Below are 15336 nucleotides of genomic sequence, written 5' to 3' on the forward strand. Positions count from 1 at the left end.
AGGGAAGGTTTGAGGATGAAGATTAAGGGAAGGTTTGAGGATGAAGGTAAAGGGAAGGTTTGAGGATGAAGCTAAAGGGAAGGTTTGAGGATGAATATAAAGGGAAGGTTTGAGGGTGAAAATAAAGGGAAGGTTTGAGGATGAAGTTAAGGGAAGGTTTGAGGATGAAGATTAAGGGAAGGTTTGAGGATGAAGATAAAGGGAAGGTTTGAGGGTGAAAATAAAGGGAAGGTTTGAGGGTGAAAATAAGGGGAAAGTTTGAGGGTGAAAATAAAGGGAAGGTTTGAGGATGAAGATTAAGGGAAAGTTTGAGGATGAAGATTAAGGGAAGGTTTGAGGATGAAGATTAAGGGAAGGTTTGAGGATGAAGGTAAAGGGAAGGTTTAAGTATTTTTTACCTTTTATTTAACTTGGCAAGTCAGTTAAGAACAAATTATTATTTTCAATTATGGCCTTGGAACAGTGGATTAACTGCCTTTTTCAGGGGCAGAACAACAGATTTTACCTTGGCAGTTCAGGGATTTGATCTTGCAAACTATTGATTACTAGTCCAATGCTCTAACCACTAGGCTACCTGCCACCCCAGCTAAAATGGGTTTTGAGGATGAAGGTAAAGGGAAGGTTTGAGGATGAAAATAAATGGTAAGTCTCAGGATAATTTTTTTAACTAGGAAAGTTGGTTAAGAACAAATTCTTATTTACAATGACGGCCACTGGGGACCAGTGGGTTTTCTGCCTTGTTCAGGGGCAGAACGACAGATTTTTATCTATGTCAGCTCGGGGAGTCAATCCAACAACTCTTTTGGTTACTGGCCCAACACTCTAACCACTAGGCTACCTGCCACCCCAAAGATGAAGGGAAGGTTTGAGGATGAAAAATAAAGTTTTCCAGAAGCACTGGCTGCAGTAGGGGGAAAAATCTAATCACATCCATCATTAGAGATGATGCGTTTCCCTGTATGAGTTATTTATTTTTGAAGTAGCCGAGTGTTCAAACAAGGAACACGAAAACAATTTAGTTCTCACTTAATCAATTACAGAGAGGTGTAGTGAGCAGTGTTGTTGAAATGATTCACTGCTACAAGCAATCAGACAGACATAATCAATTAGACCTCACTAAAATAGGAAAATAAGAGACGGAAGATAAACCTCTGACCACCCGGACCCATTTAATGACATACACAAACAAGATGACATATTGTTGTATTGAATAGAATAATAATACACTCCCTCATCCTTAGTCCACTTCAGCTCTAATTGACAGTGAATGTGATGGTATCTTTGCTCCAGTCGCTGACGTGAGCAAATGAAGACGGATAGATGTTATTTATACCTGCTGGCTGTGTGCACACTCAATTTGGCAGCTGATCATGCAAAAATTGAAATTCTTCACGCCAAAAAAATTAACTGAGGGAGAAAGAGAGAGGGGGAGAGAGAGAGAACGACAGTTTAGGGTAGGGTAGTAAAAGAGGGAGAGGACATAGTTACCTGCCCATTTTCCACTTTTCTCTTTTTTGGGAGCCTCTATATCTTGCAGGGTGACAGAATGATAAACTCTGCTTTGGCCTCACTGGCTACATCTGTCTGCTGGGAGATTTAATTGTCCTCCGGGTGGATTCCTGTTTAGTTTTCCTCTCACAGACCAGGGGCTAGCAAGGGAAGAGAGAACCCAGGTGTTAAGTTATTGTCAGTACACCTGCCAACAAAAGGCTGGTGGGGTTCTTATACCCTTGAGATGCCAGTGCACCAGCTAGTTCTTAGCCCTGACAGAGGAGGTAAACAATGTTCCACAGTGGCCTAATTCCCTATCAACACTGCAGGGAGAAAGACTATCCCTGGTCCTTATTGTCCTCATCATCCTATGCACTCTTGCAATGCAACCACATCCATAACAGGAGTCTTGCTGGAGTCAAATTCATACTGGCTACATGGGCAGTTGTCAGCTCAGAGAATAGCCTGGAGTTCTCATCAGTTAAAGTCACTATTCATCACGTTATATCATATATCTGTTCCCAAACACCAACCCACAGATGTTTTAAGGCTTCAATCCAGCTAAATGTCTAGTACCGATTAGGCCAGTTTGGATGCTCAAAATAGGGCACTCCACTACAATCTCCACAGGGTAGATACTGAAGTACACCCCCCCCCCCCCCCCACCCCCCACCCCACACACACACACACCCCACACAACAAGGTAAGGTGCAATCAGGCATTAAGTGTATAATGGGCAGGACTGAGATAGAGAGTGGAGCTTGTGAGTCAGAATTAATGAAGCAATGTACAAATGCTGGACTGGGTTCTGTTGGCTGCACTGGGTTCTGTTGGCTGCACTGGGTTCTGTAGGCTGCACTGGGTTCTGTTGGCTGCACTGGGTTCTGTTGGCTGCACTATGTTCTATTGGCTGCACTGAGTTCTATTGGCTGCACTGAGTTCTATTGGTGGGCGGGGGCCTTTCTGGCTTACTCTAGTTATTCATAAGATAGTGCCACCCTACCTGGCAAAAACTGGTTGCATCATCATAGTTTCCACATAATTTCAACAACAAATATTACGCTTTTCTCCCAACTGTTAACCTAAATCCAATGACGCAGTGACATTTGTTGGTTGAATTCACGTTAGTTGACATCTCAACCAAATGTAAACCTAAATTAGACGTTGAAATTACATCTGTGCCCAGAGGGACAGGAACTCCCACACAGAACCTAGATTCCATAATCCTTTAAGAACCATCTCAACCCCCCCCCCACCCCCCACCCCCATCACTGACAACATTGTGTGCGTTTAGCAAAGCAAAACTAGCGCCGATTCCTAAATCAAGTGTCAATCCCACACACACCCACATTTTCAAGTATTCTATGCTGAAATAAGTTAGCAATTTATTGCATTATAATGATTTGATGCCATTCACAGCATGATACTGGAGTGTGAAACATTTGATGGTATATCTATCTACAGTGCATTCAGAAATTATTCAGACCTCTTACGTTACGTTACAGCCTTATTCTAAAATGGATTACATTTTTAAAATAATTCTCAATAATCTACACACAATACCACATAATGACAAAGTGAAAAGAGGTTTTTAAACATTGGAATTTGGCAAAAGGCACCTAAAGAACTCTCAGACCAAGAAAAACAAGATTCTCGGGTCTGATGAAACCGAGATCGAACTCTTTGGCCCGAATGCCAAGCATTCTGGAGGAAACCTGGCACCATCCCTACGGATGCTTTTCAGCGGCAGGGACTGGGAGACTAGTCAGGATCGAAGGAAAGATGAACTGAGCAAAGTACAGAAATATTTTGATGAAAACCTGCTCAGGACCTCAGACTGGGGTCCTCCAACAGGACAACGACCCTAACCACACAGCCAAGACAACGCAGGAGTGGCTTTGGAACAAGTCTCTGAATTTCCTTGAGTTGGTCCAACCAGAGCCCAGACATGAACCTGATCAAACATCACTGGGGAGGCCTGAAAATAGCTGTGCAGCGATGCTCCCCATCCAACCTGACAGAGCTTGAGAGAATCTGCAGCGAAGAATGGGAGAAATTCTCCAAATACAGGTGTGCCAAGCTTGTAGCATCATACCCAAGAAGACTCAAGGCTGTAATCGCTGCCAAAGGTGCTTCAACAAAGTACTGAGTAAAGGTTTTCATTAATTTTACAAAATGTTTCTAAAAACCTGTTTTTGCTTTGTCCTTATGGGGTATTGAGTGCAGATTTATGATTAAAAAAAATTGTATTCCAATTTAGAATAAGGCTGTAATGTAACAAAATGTGGAAAAAGTCAAGGTGTCTGAAAACTTTCCGAATGCGCTGTATAATCAAATACTTTTTTTTTCTTCCATTCCATGCAAGCACTGCCCATCTCTGGGGAGGAGTTCAGACAGCCCAGGGGTCTAGAAGATCTCAGATCTACTGTGGGTTGCTTATGAAGGCACCAGTTCTAGGACACAGAAGAGCTGGAGGGGACTGCATGGGAATGAGCCGACAAGACAAATCAAATCCAATGTTATTGGCCACATACACATGTTTATCAGATGTTATTGCGAGTGTAGCGAAATGCTTGTGCTTCTAGTTCCGACAGAGTGACGAGCTCTCCAGCAGAGTCTCACAACCCGTGCTTCTACACCTGCATTGCTTGCTGTATGGGGTTTTAGGCTGGGTTTCTGTACAGCACTTTGATATATCAGCTGATGTAAGAAGGGCTTTATGAATACATTTGATTTGATTTGACAGTGCAGCAATATCAATTAAGTAATAACAATTCCACAACAGATACCTAATACACACACATCTAAGTAAAGGAATGGAATAAGAATATATACATATAAATATGTGGATGACCAATGTCAGAGCGGCATCGTCTAAGATAATTTAGATAGCACAGAATACAGTATATACACATGAGATGAGTAATGCAAGATATGTAAATATTGTAAATATAAGTGGCATTATTAAAGTGACTAGTGTTCCATTTATTAAAGTGGCCAGTGATTTCAAGTCTATGTAGGCAGCAGTCTCTCTGTGCTAGTGATGGCTGCTCGGGTAGTTGTTGTCCTTGAAGATTTGAAGATCATTTTGGCCTTCCTGTGACATTGGGTGCTGTAGGTATCCTGCCCCTGTGATGCGTTGTGCAGACCCCCCCCCCCCCCCGTACCAGGCAGTGATACAGGATGCCCTTTATTGTGCATCTGTAAAAGTGTGTGAGGGTTTTAGGTGACAAGCCAACTTTCTTCAGCCTCCTGAGGTTGAAGAGGTACTGTTGTGCCTTCTTCACCACACTGTCTGTGTGGGTGGACCATTTCAGTTTGTCCGTGATGTGTACCCCGAGGAACTTGAAATTTTCCACCTTCTTCACTGCTGTCATGTCGATGTGGATAAGGGGGGGGGGGTGCTCCCTTTGCTGTTTCCTGAAGTCCACAATCGTCTTCTTTGATTTTTGACATTGAGTGAGAGGTTAAATTCCTGACACCACACTCCGAGATGAAGTGATGGGGTAATAAACCGCTCCTCCTCCCTTAAGGTGCCTAATCAAAAGCTCTTCACCCGTATCACCTATAGCACTCCCATGACTGCCTCACCTCTACCCAGCACATTCCAAAGCCATCTGGCTCCTACAGATAGCCATTAACTTCTGATGTAAAAACCAGTCTCTATCACTCCTCATACTATAGTATTACTCCTGATGTATCATGTCACTAGTATAACAATGTTCCAAGTTTAACCCAGAATCTAACAGAGGGTACTGTGGTGTTGACTGCTGAGCTGTAGTCAATGAGCAGAATTCTTACATAGGTAATCCTCTTGTCCAGATGGGATAGGGAAGTGTGATGGCGATTGCATCGTCTGTGGACCTATTGGGGCGGTAAGCAAATTGAAGTGGGTCTAGGGTGACAGATAAGGTGGAGGTGGATCCTTGACTAGTCTCTCAAAGCACTTGGCGATAGTCATTTAGTTCAGTTACCTTTGCATTCTTGGGTACAGGAACAATTGTGGTCATATTGAAGCATGTGGGGACAACAGACTGGGATAAGGAGAGATTAAATATATCCGTAAACACACCAGCCAGCTGGTCTGCACATGCTCTGATGACGCGGCTAGGGATGCCGTCTGAGCCGGCAGCCTTGCGAGGGTTAACACGTTTAAATGTCTTACTCACGTCGGCCACGGAGAAGGAGAGCCCACAGTCCTTGGTATCGGACCACATCGGTGGCACTGTATTATCCTCAAAGCGGTTAAAGAAGATGTTTAGTTTGTCTTGGAGCAAGACGTCGGTGTCCGTGAAGTGGTTGGTTTCCATTTGTAGTCCGTGATTGTCTGTAAATCCTGCCACATGCATCTTGTGTCCGTTGAATTGTGACTTCACTTTGTCTCTATACTCACATTTTGCTTGTTTGTATTCGGCCGTATTCCTAGTCGCCTTTCCATGGTTAAATGCGGCGGTCCATGCTTTCAGTTTTGTGCGAATGCCGCCATCTATCCATGGTTTCTGGTTAGGATAGGTTTTTATAGTCACAGTGGGTGCAACATCTCTTATACACTTCCTTATAAACTCACTCACCGACTCAGCGTATACATCGATATTATTCTCTGAGGCTACCCAAAACATATCCCAATACGTGTGATCAAAACAATCTTGAAGTGTTGATTCTGATTGGTCAGACCAGCGTTGAATAGTCCTTAGAATGGGTGCTACCTGTTTGAGTTTCTGCCTATAGGAAGGGAGGAGCAAAATGGAGTCGTGGTCAGATTTGTCGAAAGGAGGGCGGGCGAGGTAATAGTGGTCCAGTGTTTTTCCAGTGTGAGTACTACAGACGATATGCTGATAGAATTTAGGTAGCCCTGTTCTCAAATTAGCTTTGTTAAAGTCCCCAGCTACAAGAAATGCATCCTCGGGATATACGGTTTCCAGTTTGCATAAAGTCCAGTGAAGTTTATTGAGAGCTGTTGTGGTATCGCTTTGAGGGGGGATATGCACGGCTGTGACAATAAGGGAAGAGAATTATCTTAGAATATAATACGGTCGGCATTTGATTGTGATGATTTCAAGGTCAGGTGAACAAAAGGACTTGAGTTCCTGTATTTTGTTACAATTACAACATGAGTCATTAATCATGAAATATACACCCTTGCCCTTCTTCTTCCCGGAGAGATGTGTATTCCTGTCGGTGCGACGCTCCAAGAATCCGGGTGGCTTTACCGACTCCGACAGCATATCCCGAGAGAGCCATGTTTCTGTGAATCAGAGTATGTCAGAGTATCCCTGATGTCTCTCTGGAAAGCAACCCTTGCCCTAATTTCGTCGACCTTGTTATCTAGGGACTGGACATTAGCGAGTAATATACTCAGAAGCGGTGGGTGGTGTGTGAGCCTCCAAAGCCTGACCAGAAGACCGCTCCATCTACTTCTTCACCAGCAGCGTTGTTTTTGGTAGGCCTCTGGGATCAGTTCAAATGCCCTGGGTGGTGCGGACAAAGTATCCGCTTCGGGGGAAGTCGTAATACAGGATGTAGTGCTGGTAAATTGACGTCGCTCTGATATCCAATAGTTCTTCCCGGCTGTATGTAATAACACTTAAGATTTTCTAGGCTAACAATGTAAGAAATAATACATTAAAAAAACTAAGTACGTCTCTGATAGTGTGCTTACATCTTCAGATTCTGTATCACCAGCATCAACATCCTCACAGACAACACCTGGGCTCGTATCCACAAAGCCTCTCAGAGTAGGATTGCTGATCTAGGATCTGTCCATATAATCTTATTCATTATGTTTTAAGACTAAACTGATTCTAGATCAGAACTCCTACTCTGTTATGCCTTGTGGTTACTTGCCCTGGACTGGCAAAGTCAAACACAGGGATAACAAAGAATTACCATGGCTCCTTTAGGGCAAACTTAAAAAATCCACTGTGATTTTGAGGAAAGTTGACAGTGTATGATGCAGGCGTGCAACTTTCAGGGGAAAAGAGAGGCCAATTTTACCCCCTCAATAATATACCATGATGAATTTGAGGGATTAGAAATGATTTTCCAACCGTAGCTACTGGCTTCATGTGGCTTTAAACTACACATGTCTATTAAATTCCTCATTTTATGATTTGATCCACCCGCAGCCAATTATGATTTTGGTTTGGCCCGGTCCTCAGAGGCCGTGGTTTGTGAAGGGAAAAAAAGTTGTGCAAGGCTTGTAAGGAGAACGAAGCAATAGCTTCTGTCTTTCTCTCCTCTCTCTTCATAATAAACACTTCATTCTGTGAGCTAACTTGTAACAAATAAAGAAGTAGTCACATTTAACATGGTCAATTCATCAACGAATAAGAATTATATAGAAATGAATGTTTTTCAAAGTGAGGATATGCGTATCTCTGTAACACTTTACTTGACACCCTGCTATGACACAGTCATAACCATGTCATAATATGTCATAACATCTGACATTCTTGCAATAACCTGTCATAATATGGTGAAAACACTGTCATAACACTGTCGTGACCCTCATGTTTACACCTGTTGTGACATATATTGTTATTTTATAGCTGGTTATATGACACCTACATAACAGTGTCAAAACCCAGAAGATGTTTCCTTTCGTTTGAAAGTTTGTTTCTTAAATCTTTTGTTGTTGTAATGAATTATTTACATGTTTTTTTCATCATATTTTAAATAACTTTATGACACTGTGAAGAAGCATTATGACCATCATAACCATCACCCACATACATGACCCTTATATCAGTCATCAGACAAAAAGAGGGTGTCTTGTCCTGCTCCTGAAATCTGCTCCTGCATTCATCCCAGTCATCACTAACAGAACATTGGGGTAGGTGCATGACTGACATCAATGTGTGCGCAATTCAATTAAAATTTTATATGGTCAATGAACAGAAAATGTTTTATAACAAACATACTGTTGATACGGAGGCTACGGTGTAATGGAATGTTTTGCCTTGTGTGGTAGGTTTTGGGGGTTTTGACACCCTTATGTAGGTGTCATAACCAGCCATAAAATAACATAATATATGTCACAACAGGTCTAAATATATGTCATGACAGTGTTATGACCATATTATGACAGGTTATGTCAGCTGTTATGCCATATTATGACATGGTTATAACCGTGGTGTGTCAAGTAAAGTGTTACTTGCATCTCGCGTGTGAGTGGTATCTATGGTAACGGTTATACTGGGCTCAATTTTGTGAGTTCAAAGACAACTTTGGTAGTATATAAACTTTTCACCAACTGATTTCTAGCAGGCCAAGGAATTAGAGAAAGGCTGTTTCTCTGAATCTCAGGCAGTAGGCTCAAGCAAGCCTGTTACTCTCCCCAGTCAGAGGCAGCATGCCTTTCTCACAGACTGACCAGCAGCAGCAACCTATTATCCTTATTTACGTTTTCAACAAAAAAACGATCTGGCCAAAATTGTGTGTGTGTTTGTGTCGGGGGGAGTACTCCTCATGTTTATGCAACCTAATAAACATCCCCTAAGACTACTTCCAGAGTCACCTTTATATTTTATTTCAATTTAGAAAATTGACAAATAAATTGGCCCAGCCCAGTTTATTTCTTATTTTACCTTTAGGCAAGTCAGTTAAGAACAAATTATTTTTTTCAATGACAGCCTAGGAACAGTGGGTTAACTGCCTGTTCAAGGGCAGAACGACAGATTTGTACCTTGTCAGCTCAGGGGTTTGAACTTGCAACCTTTCAGTTACTAGTCCAATACTCTAACTACTCTAACTACTTCACTATATCCACATAATTGTCCTGCCTCATGATGCCATCTATTTTGTGAAGAGCACCAGTCCCTCCTGCAGCAAAGCACCCCCACATCATGATGCTGCCACGCCCGTGCTTCACGGTTGAGATGGTGTTCTTCGGCTTGCAAGACTCCCACTTTTTCCTCCAAACATGATGGTCATTATGGCCAAACAGTTCTATTTTTGTTTCATCAGACCAGAGGACATTTCTCCAAAAAGTACAATCTTTGTCCCCATGTGCAGTTGCAAACCGTAGTCTGTCTTTTTTATGGCGGTTTTAGAGCAGTGGCTTCTTTCTTGCTGAGCAGCCTTTCAGGTTATGTCGATATAGGGCTTGTTTTGCTGTGGATATAGATACTTTTGTACCTGTTTCCACCAGCATCTTCACAAGGTCATTTGCTGTTGTTCTGGGATTGATTTGCACTTTTCGCACCAAAGTACGTTCATCTCCAGGAGACAGAACGCTTCTCCTTCCTGAGCGGTATGGCGGCTGCGTGGTCCCATGGTGTTTATTCTTGCGTACTATTGTTTGTACAGATGAACGTGGTACCTTCAGAATTTCTTTTGATTTTCCAATGATGTCAAGCAAGGAGGCACTGAGTTCGAAGGTAGGCCTTGAAATACATCCACACCTCCAATTGACTCAAATGATGTCAAATAGCCTATCAGAAGCTTCTAAAGCCATGACATAATTTTCTGGAATTTTCCAAGCTGTTTAAAGGCAGTCAACTTAGTGTATGTAAACTTCTGACCCACTGGAATTGTGATACAGTGAATGATAAGTGAAATAATCTGTCTGTAAACAATTGTTGGAACAATGACTTGTCATGCACAAAGTAGATGTTCTAACCAACTTGCCAAATCTGTAGTTTGTTAACAATACATTTGTGGAGTGGTTGAAAAACAAGTTAATGACTCCAACCTAAATGTATGTACACTTCCGACTTCAACTGTAGTTGAAATGTCACTGATAGTTTAGAGCAACTACAGATGGAATATCCAAATGGAGTTCAGTCTCAAAGACACCTGAAAAAATGGTAGTCTCTGGTCACAGTCTTAACAAAACTGAGTTAGTGGTGTCTGTTACGAGGAGCGAACACAGGGGAACCCAAGAGCGGACTCAGATGCAGAAGCAGGGATGAATGAACCAATATGTTTATTGTAACACAGAGAGATATGGAGTGCAGAACCGGGGTAGCTCAGATGAGTTGCAGAAAAGCCTGAAGTGTAGAGTGAGGTTGTAGTTGACTGAGTTGAACAGGGTAAACAGGTCCTGAGGGGAATCCCAGGTGGTTGTGGTGAGTGAAGTCCAGAGCAAGGTGGTTGGGTGGTGAGACGTGGTACAGGAGACAGGGAGCAGTACTGCAACGAGAGGACAAAACGGTATAAGGCAGGGAAACAGCACAGCAGGGTAACAGGATCTTGAGAACTGACAAAAGGCTAGGATAACAACTGACTAAGCATAGATTACGATCTGGCAGAGTGGAGGTGGAAGGAATGAGTATATATAGAGGTCTTGATTTATGGGACGATTTGCAGCTGGTAGGGATCGTCTCTGACTCCAGCACACCTGTCTCCAATCACACAGAGAGAGAGAGAGAGAGAGAGAGAGAGAGAGAGAGAGAGAGAGAGAGAGAGAGAGAGAGAGAGAGAGAGAGAGAGAGAGGGAGAGAGAGAGAGAGAATATACAGGTTAGATGGACACCAGAGGGCATAGTGGGAGAAGATGTGACAGTGTAAAGTAGCCTGACTTAGTAAAAATACTATAAAGGTCCAATGCAACTGTTTTTACCTCAATATCAAATAATTTCTGGTTAACAATTAAGTACATTCCTGTGATTGTTTTCAATAAAAGAAATCTAAAATTAACAAAAATAGCTCCTTAGCAAAGTTTCACTTTTCAACCAAGAATTTTGCTAGGACTGTCTAGGACTCGTCTGAGTGGGGAGGGAAGAACTGAAAACTAGCTGTTATTGGCGGAGAGGTTTGGTACTCTTTTTATTGGCAGAGAGGTTTGGAACTCTTATTATTGGTCTATTAACTAATGTACTGCCTGTTGATGTCACCAGGCAGGCCAAAACGCCATCCCACCAAAACAGGCTGAAATTGAGCTGGTCTTTTCAAACAGCTCCTACACTAAACGGGCATTATCATTGTTTCACAATATTAATCCAACCTCATAGTGTGTAACTAAATAGAAATACTGCTCTGGGCCTTTCAAGTACTACTTAACCCCTAAAGTCGATTGATGCACTTGTGCGTCAATCTCTGTTACATAACAACAACAAAAAAACAACAAAATCCATCAGTTTAAGCTACAGATATATGTCTATATGAATTGGATGCGTCTCAATCCAGCACCTCCGCCAGGTTCGCACCTCCGCCAGGGTCGCACCTCCGCCAGGGTCACACCTCCGCCAGGGTCGCACCTCCGCCAGGGTCGCACCTCTGCCAGGGTCGCACCTCCGCATCTGCGGTGAAAGGTGGCAGAGCTAGAGCGGTGTTTGTCAGACAATAAGACATCTCCAAATTCGGTCTTCTCACAAAAACGGTCTGATGGTTACGACCCCCACAAGTGTCGGGCCTCGTCTGAAGGTAACCAGTACAGGTTGTTATTTTAAATAATGGATGTATGAAGGTAGTTTTGTGCCTACCAGGATAAAAAGGAGTTAAATATGTGTACATTTTTTTTTTATATCTCTAGATTTAGGACAGAAACTTCAAAACATATGATACATTTTTTTTACTTTCCATTTTGCCATTTATGAATGTGTTTTTCAATGTGTTTCGATAGGATTAGTATTCAAGGCCAAAATCAATACTTTATCAAATAGCGTCTAAGACTCTAAGGAATTTGGTCGTTTTTTAGGGTGTCTGTACTTTTCTTTTCTATTTTACTTTTACTCCACTACATTCCTAAAGAAAATATGTACTTTTTACTCCATACATTTTCCCTGACACCCAAAAGTACTTAGCAGGACAGGAAAAAATGGCCCATTTCACACACACATCAAAATAACACGTGGTCTGGTCTTCCCTTCTGATCTGGTGGACCCACTTAAAGTGGTACTCCAGTCTCCTTTACACCTCATTTAACACCTGATTTACTTAACAAAACGGACATCTCAATAGGTGGTCCAGGTATGTTATGACATAGCACAAGTGGGGAAGGGGCCATTACTCTTTTGTTCTCTGTTGCTCGTCATGCAAGAGGGGACAACGATGACATCACAAATTCCCATCAAACCAACTGCTTGAAGTGTGCAGTTGTTTCTAAAAAAAGAATATGTACTTTACTCTGTTTATACTTGGGATGTCGCTTTCCAACATTAAAAGTAAAAACAACGCTGGAGGGTGTCTTCAACACAAAGGCATTGTTTGTAATTGATGCCTTCGTGTTAAAGTGGCTATCCCGTCAATAAATAGAAAAACAAGGAAATCATGCTTTCTGATGTACTTACTGATTTATAGCATTTAGTTTGGATACTTAAGTATATTTTAACATTTAATATGAATTTTGATACTCAAGTATATTTAAAACCAGATACTTTGAGACTTTTACACAGTAGTATTTCACTTGGTGACTGACTTTTACTTGAGTCTACTAAGGTATCTTTACTTTTACTCAAGTATGACAATTTGGCACTTATTCTACCACTGCCGAGTTGCTGATTTGGTTCTTTGTGCTGAGATTAGACAACTTGTTTCCAGACATGGCCTGAAATAGATGTAATGAAATACTGCCCCCTGGTTTTACTAAACAGAAGTGCCCCTTTTTTGTATCTCTAGCAGGCACAATATTCTTGCAGTTCCTTCTCCATCCAGCAGGTGGAAGCATATGATAAGACTAGTGTGAATTCACACAGAGGGAACCGTTGTTTAAGATGTAGCTACTAGTTTTAGCACGAAAATATGTTGAGAATTAGTCCCTAGAGTAGCGACAGACCAGACAATCATAAAGCCACTCAAAAGGGTCAAGCATAACTGTGCACATACATATTAACACTAACACATACATATTAACACACATTAACACATATTAACACAAACATATCTAACACAGACATATTAACACTAACACAGACATATTAACACTAACATATACATATTATTTAACACTAACACTAGACAGAAACCTGAGCACAACATACAGAGATATACACTCTGTGGCATAGAAACACAAGTGGGTGTTGCGGTTGCATCTCTCGGTGCATGCTGAGCACAGAAATAGTAACAACCTCTGTGAAGGCTGAATGTATCCCAACACTGTATGTGTCTATGAAGGCTGAACGCATCCCACCACTGTATGTGTCTGTGAAGGCTGAAGGCATTCCACCACTGAATGTGTCTGTGAAGGCTGAAGGCATCCCACCACTGTATGTGTCTGTGAAGGCTGAAGGCATTCCACCACTGAATGTGTCTGTGAAGGTTGAAGGCATTCCACCACTGAATGTGTCTGTTAAGGCTGAAGGCATCCCACCACTGTATGTGTCTGTGAAGGCATTCCGCCACTGAATGTGCCTGTGAAGGCTGGAGGCATCCCACCACTGTATGTGTATGTTAAGGCTGAAGGCATCCCACCACTGTATGTGTCTGTGAAGGCTGAAGGCATCCTACCACTGTATGTGTCTGTGAAGGCTGAAGGCATCCCACCACTGTATGTGTCTGTGAAGGCTGAAGGCATTCCACCACTGAATATGTCTGTGAAGGTTGAAGGCATCCTACCACTGTATGTGTCTGTGAAGGCTGGAGGCTGGAGGCATCCCACCACTGTATGTGTCTGTGAAGGCTGGAGGCATCCCACCACTGTATGTGTCTGTTAAGGCTGAAGGCATCCCACGGCTGTATGTATCTGTGAAGGCTGAAGGTATCCCACTACTGTATGTGTCTGTGAAAGCTGAAGGCTGAAGGCATCCCACAGCTGTATGTATCTGTGAAGGCTGAAGGTATCCCACTACTGTATGTGTCTGGGAAAGCTGAAGGCTGAAGGCATCCCACCCCTGTATGTATCCAGTCCATATGTCAACTGCTGCACTGCATGCCTCTCTCAAACTGGCTGTGCTGCATCACGCTGGAAACTCCCCTGCTATTCCCCAGTGTGTTTGTTTGTGTGTGTGTGGTGTGTGTCAAATCAAATCAAAGTTGTGTGTGTGTGTGAGAGAGAGAATGAGAGAGTGTCTGTGTGCATGTGTCTCTGTGTATGTATAGCCTCTCTCTCTGTGTGTGTGTGAGAGAGAGAATGAGAGAGTGTCTGTGTGTATGTATAGCCTCTGTGTGTGTGTGTGTGTGTGTGTGTGTGTGTGTGTGTGTGTGTGTGTGTGTGTGTGTGTGTCAGACAACATGGTGGGGGTGCAGTGGAACTCCATTGGCTATGTCCTGTTTGTTTGTTAAACCATGTGGATAAAACGTGTGTGCAGTCTCAGGTGGAAGCCTCTGACCGATTTTAGACGTTCTAGGCTTTTCCTAATGCACAGATGATTCTGATCCTCCTGTTATTCTCTTATCAACATATATGAAGCATGCCTCCATTCGTAAAACAATATGTAGGCCTACTGAGGCATGACCTCTTGTCCTAGATATTCATGGAAATGGCAGTGCCAGATGAATTTTCCTTAATAGCTTTGAGAGCTATTAAGGATTCAGTGGTTGTGTTAAATGACACATTTCAGTTGAATGCATTCAGTTGTACAACTGACCTGGTTATCCCCCTTTCCCCTCTCCCTAACAATACTTAACAAGATTCAAACAACATATTAAATCCAACCACTTCCCATTCTACTTGCTGATGGACACCTGACAATGGATCGTCTTGATTACCATCATTAGAAAAATACATATTCTGTAGTCCGGCCTATGTCTAATCAAAAATGGTCAACCTAAACCTGAAATAAAATAAAATTACGCTTCTTTCTGCATACTAACAACCGTTACAATTATATTAAAATAATAAGTAGGAGTGGGGAATGTTTTTCATGCAAATCTATATATTGTGCGGTACAGTGCACGCGCCGTCATCAACAGTGCTCAGCATCTTCTGAGAGCTGCGCGAGGGAGAGAAGAGGAGGAAGAGGGGGAG

General features: G+C 42.4%; 1 long non-coding RNA gene across 1 annotated transcript; it reads right to left on the reverse strand.

Annotated features, from left to right (window-relative positions):
* Positions 1–10400: 10400 nt before the first annotated feature.
* On the reverse strand, positions 10401–10835 carry LOC149981331 (uncharacterized). Its single transcript, XR_016483428.1, has 2 exons — positions 10719–10835; positions 10401–10623 (listed from the first exon to the last, which is right to left on the reverse strand). It is a non-coding gene; the product is annotated as an uncharacterized LOC149981331 (long non-coding RNA).
* Between the last annotated feature and the right edge of the window lie 4501 nt (positions 10836–15336).

This window comes from Oncorhynchus mykiss, chromosome 9, assembly GCF_057628025.1.
Source record: "Oncorhynchus mykiss isolate SJ-2025 chromosome 9, ASM5762802v1, whole genome shotgun sequence".
NCBI lineage: Eukaryota > Metazoa > Chordata > Actinopteri > Salmoniformes > Salmonidae > Oncorhynchus > Oncorhynchus mykiss.